Source organism: Macrobrachium nipponense, chromosome 17, assembly GCF_015104395.2.
Source record: "Macrobrachium nipponense isolate FS-2020 chromosome 17, ASM1510439v2, whole genome shotgun sequence".
Classification (NCBI taxonomy): Eukaryota; Metazoa; Arthropoda; class Malacostraca; order Decapoda; family Palaemonidae; genus Macrobrachium; species Macrobrachium nipponense.
The window spans coordinates 102501-112500 of record NC_087210.1 but is presented as its reverse complement, the minus strand read 5'-3'; the positions used below and the strand labels follow the sequence as shown (position 1 = coordinate 112500).

Below are 10000 nucleotides of genomic sequence, written 5' to 3'. Positions count from 1 at the left end.
AAAAAAAAAAAACACACTTTACAAAGCTTTCGAACCCTTCCCTGGGTTCATCTTCAGTCCAAAAAAAGAATAACCGAGGGAAGGGTTCTAAAGCTTTGTAAAGTATATATAATGTTCTAAGGGGTCCACAATAATAATAAAAAATGTTAAGAGTTCGTGTATAATTTAAAAACACTTTATAAAAGGCTTTCGAACCCTTCCCTGGGTTCATCTACAGACCAAAAAAAACAAAAAGATGAACCCAGGGAAGGGTTCGAAAGCTCTGTAAAGTATATATAATGTTCTAAGGGATCCACAGTAATAAAAAAAAATTAAGAGTTCGTGTATAATTTATAAACACTTTATAAAAAGCTTTCGAACCCTTCCCTGGGTTCATCTTCCATCCAAAAATAGATAAACCTGGGGAAGGGTTCGAAAGTTTTGTAAAGTGTTTTTAAATTATACACGATATGAGAAAAAAACTGACATTTGCCATTCTCAATATGCCGTGAATACTGACGTTTCTCAAGCCAAGGGAACCTTCTTAAGATCAATATCACAGGAATAAAATACAGGATTTGTTTTCAAGAATCAGATGTCGTCATAAGCGCGTCTACAAGTTTCTGCATCGTACCATGAATGCTGATCTTGTTAAAAATTGATGGTTCGTTGTTCAAACAAAATTAGATACTGCAGAAAAAATAGATAGAGGCTACCTAGAATTGAATATCACAGGGCGTGTCTGCAATTTCGTGCATTGCACCTTTTTAGACCTGAGGGATACTTGTTGAACCGAAAGTAGAGATAACTTGGGGGAGGGGGGTGGGAAGGAGGAGGGAGGGAATAAATGTTATACTGACTTAAGTATCACAGACCGTACCTGTTTTATTCCTATACCGTCCCGTGAGTCTCGTGTCTAGGCCCGTCCCTCATGACGCTCCTGATTGGCTGTTGATAAACCAATCACAGGGCTGGAATCTCTTAGTCCCTCGAGAGAGTTCACACAGGCAGGATATATGTTCTATATCTCATGAGGGATACGTCTTTCTAAAGTATCCCTCAGGAGAGGTGGAGCATACACCCTTCCTATGTGAACTCTCTCGAGAGAGACTGAGAGTTTCCAGCCCTGTGATTGGCTTATCAACAGCCAATCAGGAATGTCGTAAGGGACGTGCCTAGACATCAGATGCACGGTTGATGTGAATCGACTACAGTGATCTTACAAACGCCAAATGTACCTTTTTCTAGAATTGGGGATTTGTTGCTAAAAACAAACGTAGAAATGACAAGGAAATCTAACAGGAAATATTAAGAATTAAGAAATTGCAGTTCTCTGCACTGTACTGAGAATACTGTTTTATTTTCTAACTTAGTTCCATTTGAGGGTTCATTATTAGATAAACAAAAGTAGGTATTCCAGGTAAACAACGGAAAATAGAATGAATTAAAAACATCACAGACCTTATCCACAATTTTCTACATCGTGCATACAACAAATCTTATCTACGATTTTCTATATCGTCCCCAGAATGACAGATCTTCCATTCACCAAATGTCTACCTTGCTAGAGTTGAGGGTTTATTGCTAAAACAAAGGTAGATATGACAAGAAGAAAAAAACAAAAGATAGAAAGTAGATAACATAGGTCGTCTCTACAAGTTCTACATCGCACCGTGAATACTGATGTTATATTTTTCTTAAAATTGAAGGATTGTTGCTAAAAACTTATATATTAAGGGGAAAAACAGGCCTAGAGGGATTAAAGTATTAAAAACACAACAGACCTTCTCTACAAAATTAGATATTACAGGGAAAAAAAACAGCCCTCTGTACCCTACCGATGACTGGCAGAGCTGAATAAAAACACAATGAATTGAGCTTACTTTGGTTAAAGTTGACCCAAGTCAATGTCCTCCGCGCTTAAGAGGCAAATTGATAGTGGTGGTGTCAGCGTGAATCTTTTTCTTCTTCTTCTTCTTCTTCTTTGTAAACGAGAAATGTCAACTCGTAAGAAGTTCCTCTCGCCCTAGCTGTCGCTCTTGTAGACAATCACTAGCCGATGCACAAAAGCTTACGGTATATAGTAGTAGGCCTACTACCGGAAGTTTTGAGACAGTCTTTCACGAGAATGGAGCCTTATTGGATCTCTCTTTCTCTCTCTCTCTCTTTCATATATACATAATATATATATAATACGCATGTTTGCGTCTGTGTATATATATGCATATATACCACATGTATATAATTGCATTACTTATATATATATATATATAATATATATATATATATATATATATATATAATATATATATATCTTATATATATATATATATATTATATATACATAAGTCTATCACATTACCGTGATTCATATACGTACATATATCGAGCTACAAATGTCCTTTAATATCTAATTCCCTCTACCTCGGAATTAATATATTTTTATATATGTTTAACCGAGGGGGAATTTATTAAGCGATAATAGAATTGGCGGCCGACAGGCGCGAACCATCGACCTCTCAATTCTATTATTGCTTAATAAATTCCCCCTCGGTTAAACATATATGAAAATATATTAATTCCGAGGTAGAGCGAATTAGATATTAAAGGACATTTGTAGCTCGATATATGCATACGAATCACGGTAATGTGATAGACTTATATAATGACTACGTGCGGGCAAAAGCACTACCACACAACCGAGGACGAGATGGGCTTGATGCAGTCTCCAAAACAAAAAAACACCTGAGCACGGCAGGTATTTGAGATGGGAGGCGGCATAAACTTATATCTCTTGCGGTGGCGGGGTTGTCTAAGGCTTCATTGCCAGTCCTAGAATTGAGAGGTTGATGGTTCGCGCCTGTTGGCCACCAATTCTATTATCGCTTAATAAATTCCCCCTAGGTATATGTATATATATATATATAATATATATATATATATATATATATATATATATATATATATATATATAATATATATATATATATATTGCACACAAACGTGTGTTTGTGTCCATGTAAGTAAATATACTTACGCATGCTCTCGTCGTTCGAACGACGAGAGGCAAAAGAAACCGTTTGTATGCAAAAAATAAATAAATGAATACGATAAAACACCTGTTACCGAGACCCAACGGAAATTTGGTTACGATTAAATTTATTTACGTTTTTTTATTTTTCCTCTCATTTTTTTTATTTTCCCTCTTCTCTTTCCTCCTGTAATGGATTCTAGATATCTCGCCGTTCGTTTTGTCTCCACGAAGCTCTCTTTTGTTATGATGACTGCAAAGCATCGTAAATCATCATTGTACGACGATAGATCTATCTATCTATAATGCATGTTGGTCAAAGACTCGATATTGAAGTGTGTTGCAAAATAGCGGAAAATATAATGATATAGATTAAGCCGGAGTCGACACGAACGTGTCCGAACGCGTGTGTTGTCAACAACTTTAGGATAAATAAGAAGACCTAAGTTTTTCCTCTTCCTTAATCTCTCTCTCTCTCTCTCTCTCTCTCTCTCTCTCTCTCTCTCTCTTCCCCGGCTGCGTCTGGAAATTACCAGTGAAGAAAAATATCTTTACAATCGACTACTTGGTTTCTTTCGTTGGTCATATCTGATGTGACGGAAATAATTCGCATTTCATATACATCTACTAAAAAAAAAAAAAAAAAAAAAAAAAACCTTGATTATGTAACAACAGAAGCTAAAAGTGCGCAAATAGAATCCGGGATAAGGAGAAATAAATGAAGGATGGAGTGGATGTGAAAAAATAAAATCACCCAACCCATTAGGACCTTTTTACGTAGCCCGCCCAATCCTGCTGGCCTTACCCTTTCCTTCTCTTTTGTTTTGACGTATCGACGCGTGCGCGCGTCTATACGTCATTAGAGCAATAAACGCACTATTTGCTCGCTAGAAAAGTGAGATAGCCTCTGCGAGCAGACATCACGGGATGCGTAGCTCACAGTAACAAAAGACATCGAGTTCTTGGATGGTTTATCCATTACGGAAGATCTAACCTCCTTTTTAAGAAGAAGAATGGCAAATGAGTACATCTCAAAATGCCTTCAGTAGTTCAGACATTGTTGTCGTATAACCTTCCAGTTCAGTTTTTTTGTTCTCTCTCTCTCTCTCTCTCATTCTTCTGAATCCTCATGTTGGTCTATTGAACAAAGAACCTATGACATCTGATGGACGTCTCTGTCATCGGAACGATTCGTGAACAGTCAGTTTGGACGTGGTCTCAATGGGCGGTTTTCCGAAAACGTAGATGAAAATGTCATATGTGAAATCTTTCAAATGTATTTTCATAGCCTTGTTCCATTATTAGCTGGTTACGAGTTGTCTGTTACTGCTTTAGTTCGTTTTATTATATATTTTTTCTAATGACTGTTGTCTTCTCTCTGTCTTTCCTGTTATCATATTAAGCTACTTTTAAATGTACACCTTGATCTTCTTTGGAAGCTTAAGAATCTTAAGTCGGTGGTTGCTGTTGTGGGCTTGATCCATACGTATATGGTTCATCTTCTGAATAATAATAATAATAATAATAATATAATAATAATAATAATAATAATAATAATAATAATAATAATAATAATAATAATCTGAACTCAATTTCTTTGGAAGCTTGAATTTCAAATTACTGGCTCCTGTTGGGGGTTTGTTCCATAAGAATAAGATTCATCTTCTGATTAATAATAATAATAATAATAATAATAATAATAATAATAATAATAATAATAATAGTATAGCTGTTTCAACATCATTTAATTTATATAGAATCTTCTCAATTCTTCTTATTATCTTTTTCTCGGTCAGCATGTAGATGGTGTATTAGGTTTCCTAAGGACATGTAAAGATTTCATTTGTCTTAGATTTATTCCTCTAACGTGTCGACAGCGCACAGGCATCATCTATGAGAGTATACAGTAAAGCGAATTAAGATACGTTTTACAAGTATTTATAGCAGGCAATGTCGTGTACAATCGGTGGGGGGGTCGGTGAGCAGGGATTTTAATTGGTCGTTGGGTGGTAACGAAATCTATCCTTGAGGCGTTGAGATCTACGTGGTCTGCCCGGAGTTATTAGCCTGGGTTGGGTGTTGGTTGGGGTACCCACCTCCTGGGCGGCAGGTCATGCAAGCTGTCCAGGTGACATATCTTCCGCTCGTTCTCTCCCGCTTTCTTTCTCAGCTTCTTCCTCTTTTTCTCTCTCTCTTACTCTCTCTGCAAGTTCTTCCTCTCTCTCTTACTCTCTCTGCAAGTTCTTCCTCTCTCTCTCGCTCTCTCTCTGAAAGAGAAAGAGAGAGAGAGGAACAAGCAGAGAGAGAGAGAGTGAGAAGGAGCGAACGAGAAAGAGAGAGAGAGAGAGAGAGAGGAACTTGCAGAGAGAGAAAAAGAGAGAGTAAGAGAGAGAGCAAGAGAGGAAGAAGCAGAGAGAGAAAGCGGAAGATAACGAGCGGAAGATATGTCACCTGGACAGCTTGCAGGACCTGCCGCCCAGGAGGTGTGGGTACCCCAACCAACACCCAACCCAGGCTAATAACTCCGGGCAGACCACGTAGATCTCAATGCCTCAGGGATAGATTTCGTTACCATCCAACGACCAATTAAAATCACTGCTCACCGACCCGCCCACCGATTGTACACGACCTTGCCTGCTATAAATACTTGTAAAACGTATCTTAATTCACTTTACTGTATACTCTCATAGATGACTGCCTGTGCGCTGTCGACACGTTAGAGGAATAAACCTAAGACAAATGAAATCTTTACATGTCCTTAGGAAACCTAATACATCAGCTACATGCTGACGAGAAAAAGATAATAAGAAGAATTGAGAAGATTCTATATAAATTAAATGCCGTTGAAACAGCTATAGTATTCAATGCTACTGCCCTCAGAGAAGGCCTCATACCTAATAATAATAATAATAATAATAATAATCCCTGAAGCCAAACCAAGTCTGGGAAAACATATGGAGCAAGCCGGTATCACACAACAAACGTGCATCATGGCTCCAGGAAGTCAAGGACATAGAAACAGGGAGAATAAAACAAAGATTCACAGAGATCACGACAGACACAGTCAAACGCCAACTAAAGAAAATGCCCAACTGGAAAGACCCAGGTCCCGATGAAGTCCATGGATACTGGCTCAAAACCTTCAAGGCCCTACACCCACGAATAGCACAACAACTCCAGCATTGTCTCTCGAATCACCATGCTCCCAAATGGATGACCACAGAAAGGACATCCTTAGTACAAAAAGATAAGAGTAAGGGAAATATAGCCAGAAACTGCAGGCCTATCACCTGCCTACCAATAACGTGGAAGTTACTAACAGGTATCATCAGTGAAAGGCTATACAACTACCTAGAGGAGACAAACACCATCCCGCACCAACAGAAAGGCTGCAGAAGGAAGTGTAGGGGCACAAAAGACCAGCTCCTGATAGACAAAATGTAATGATGAACAGTAGGAGAAGGAAAACCAACCTAAGCATGGCATGGAATGACTATAAGAGAGCCTCCAACATGATACCACACACATGGCTAATAGAATGCCTGAAAATATATGGGGCTGAGGAAAACACCATCAGCTTCCTCAAAAATACAATGCGCAACTAGAATACAATACTTACAAGCTCTGGAATAAGACTAGCAGAGGTTAATATCAAGAGAGTGATCTTCCAGGGCGACTCACTGTCCCCACTACTCTTCGTAGTAGCCAAGATTCCCATGACAAAAGTACTGCAGAAGATGGATGTCGGGTACCAACTCAACAAAAGAGGCAACAAAATTAACCATCTGATGTTCATGGACGACATCAAGCTGTATGATAAGAGCATCAAGGAAATAGATACCCTAATCCAAACTGTAAGGATTGTATCTGGGGACATCAGGATGGAGTTTGGAATAGAAAAATGTGCCTTAGTCAACATACAAGAGGGCAAAGTAACAAGGACTGAAGGGGTAAAGCTACCAGATGGGAGCAACATCAAACACATAGATGAGACGGGATACAAATACCTGGGAATAATGGAAGGAGGGGATATAAAACACCAAGAGGTGACGGACATGATCAGGGACGAATATATGCAGAGACTCAAGGCGAAACTCAAGTCAAAACTCAACGCCGGAAATATGATAAATGCCTTCTACACATGGGCAGTGCCAGTAATCAGATACAGCGCAGAAATAGTGGAATGGACGTAGGCAGAACTCCGCAGCATAGACCAGAAAACATATGACAATACACAAAGCACTACACCCAAGAGCAAATACGGACAGACTATACATAACACGAAAGGAAGGAGGGAGAAGACTGCTGAGTACAGAGGACTGCGTCAACATCGAGAATAGAGCACTGGGGCAATATCTGAAAACCAGTGAAGACGAGTGGCTAAAGAGTGCATGGGAAGAAGGACTGATAAAAGTAGACGAAGACCCAGAAATATACGGAGACAGGAGAATGACAAACAGAACAGAGTACTGGCACAACAAACCAATGCACAGACAATACATGAGACAGACTAAAGAACTAGCCAGCGATGACACATGGCAATGGCTACAGAGGGGAGAGCTCAAGAAGGAAACTGAAGGAATGATAACAGCGGCACAAGATCAGGCCCTAAGAACCAGATATGTTCAAAGAACGATAGACGGAATAACATCTCTCCCATATGTAGAAAGTGCAATACGAAAAATGAAACCATAAACCACATAGCAAGCGAATGTCCGGCACTTGCACAGAACCAGTACAAAAAGAGGCATGATTCAGTGGCAAAAGTCCTCCACTGGAGCCTGTGCAAGAGACATCAGCTACATTGCAGTAATAAGTGGTACGAGCACCAACCTGAAGGAGTGATAGAAAACGATCAGGTAAAGATCCTCTGGGACAATCTTATCAGAACAGATAGGGTGATATGTGCAAATAGACCAGACGTGACGTTGATTGACAAAGTCAAGAAGAAAGTATCACTCATTTACGTCGCAATACCATGGGACACCAGAGTCGAAGAGAAAGAAAGGGAAAAAATGGATAAGTATCAAGACCTGAAAATAGAAATAAAAAGATAATGGGAAATGCCAGTGGAAATTGTACCCATAATCATAGGAACACTAGGCACGATACGAAGATCCCTGAAAAGGAATCTGGAAAAACTAGAGGCTGAAGTAGCTCCAGGACTCATGCAGAAGAGTGTGATCCTAGAAACGGCGCACATAGTAAGAAAAGTGATGGACTCCTAAGGAGGCAGGATGTAACCCGGAACCCCACACTATAAATACCACACCCAGTCGAATTGGAGGTCTATGAAGCTTAAATTCCAAAGTACTGGCTCCGGTTGTGGACTTGTTCCATATGAATAGTGTTCATCTTCTGAATAATAATAATAATAATAATAATAATAATAATAATAATTAATAATAATAATAATAATAATAATAATAATAATCTGAACTCAATTTCTTTGGAAGCTTGAATTACAAGTCAATGGCTCTTGTTTTAGGCTTCATCCATACAAATAGAGTTCATCATCTGGATAATAATAATAATAATAATAATAATAATAATAATAATAATAATAATAATAATAATAATAATAATTCGTGGTAATGCGGATATCACCTTTGAGACCTAATATTCTATTTGATTTACACATTAGCCAGTCTGATCAATTTCAGTCTTGACAAAGAGCCGTCCAAAATTAATAAGTAAAAAAAGTTTCTTCGGCGTAATCGAGTTTTCGGTACAGCCGCCACAGCATATAATCAAGACCACCGAAAATAGATCTGTCTCGGCATAATGCTGTATGAGCTGTGGTCCTTTAATGGCCTGTCGTATTTCGTTGCCAGAAGCATGATTATGGCTAACTTTAACCTTAAATAAAATAAAACCTCCTGAGGCTAGAGGGCTGCAATTTGGTACGTTTGACGATTGGAGGGTGGATGGACGACATACCAATTTGCAGCCCTCTAGCCTCAGTAGTTTCTAAGCTCTGATGCCGGACATAAAAAATGCAGACGGACAGACAAAGCCATCGGAATCGTTTTGTTACAGAAAACCAAAAATTACTCTACACTCATGAAGAGACATTTATAGATATTTCCCAGAAGAGATTCATCTATTCCCCCCTCCCCCGCCCCGAAAAACAGAATTATCGTCTCTGCAGATATTATGGCACTTTCGGGGATGCCAGCTGATTGCATCTCCCAGAGATAAGTGTGTTATCTCTTGTGAATCTATTGAAAGCGAAGAAGCGATAAGTTAGGAGGGCGCTATCTGTATTGCAGGGACTGGGAAATAATCCCTTTGTTTTAATTGTCTCTTATCTGTTAACGATAAGTGTGATTGACTTCCATTGTGATTTCGCTTACTCGGGGAGTAAGCATACAAACTACTTTGTTGTTCTTCTTCTTGATGTTGTTCTTGTGTGTGTGTGGGGGGGGGGGGTGGGGGGGGGGGGGGTGGAGGGTAGAAGAGCCCTATGGAAAAAAACAAAAAATTTCTGAAAAAAGGTATTTCGCGTTGAGTTGAAGATACAGGAATTTTAGGATAGGATATTTATGAGCTATTTATTAGAATGAAAATGTAAAAAAAAAAAAAAAAAAAAAAAAAAAAAAAAAACTGTGTATGTTAAATAGTACAGAAAAATTATTTCTAATAAAATATAGCGTTATTTATTTTAACTTTCGAAGGTGAAACAACGCGCTATTTAACCGTATATTTTAGCACACGCCCGGAGTAAGCTGGAGGTCGGATCACGCCTTGTTGGAATAGATACCTTCCAAAATAAACTTTATTGTCAACGTACCCAAAACTTGAAGCAGTAGTAGTTTTGATGTAATTACAGTTACATGAAACTCTATTAAAAGTAAACTCAACAGATGCACAGGAAAGATAGTCGCAATATGGTGGCTGAGAAGTACTACACAACGGACCCAAACTTAGCGGACTTAAGTTGAGAAAATGATAAGTATAGGAAATTCGTTTCACATTCTACCGGGTGGA

General features: G+C 38.6%; 1 protein-coding gene across 1 annotated transcript in view; it reads left to right on the top strand.

The window, feature by feature from the left end:
* Positions 1-10000, top strand: part of LOC135196101 (uncharacterized) — an 84401-nt gene that overhangs the window by 329 nt on the left and 74072 nt on the right. The window lies entirely within an intron of this gene.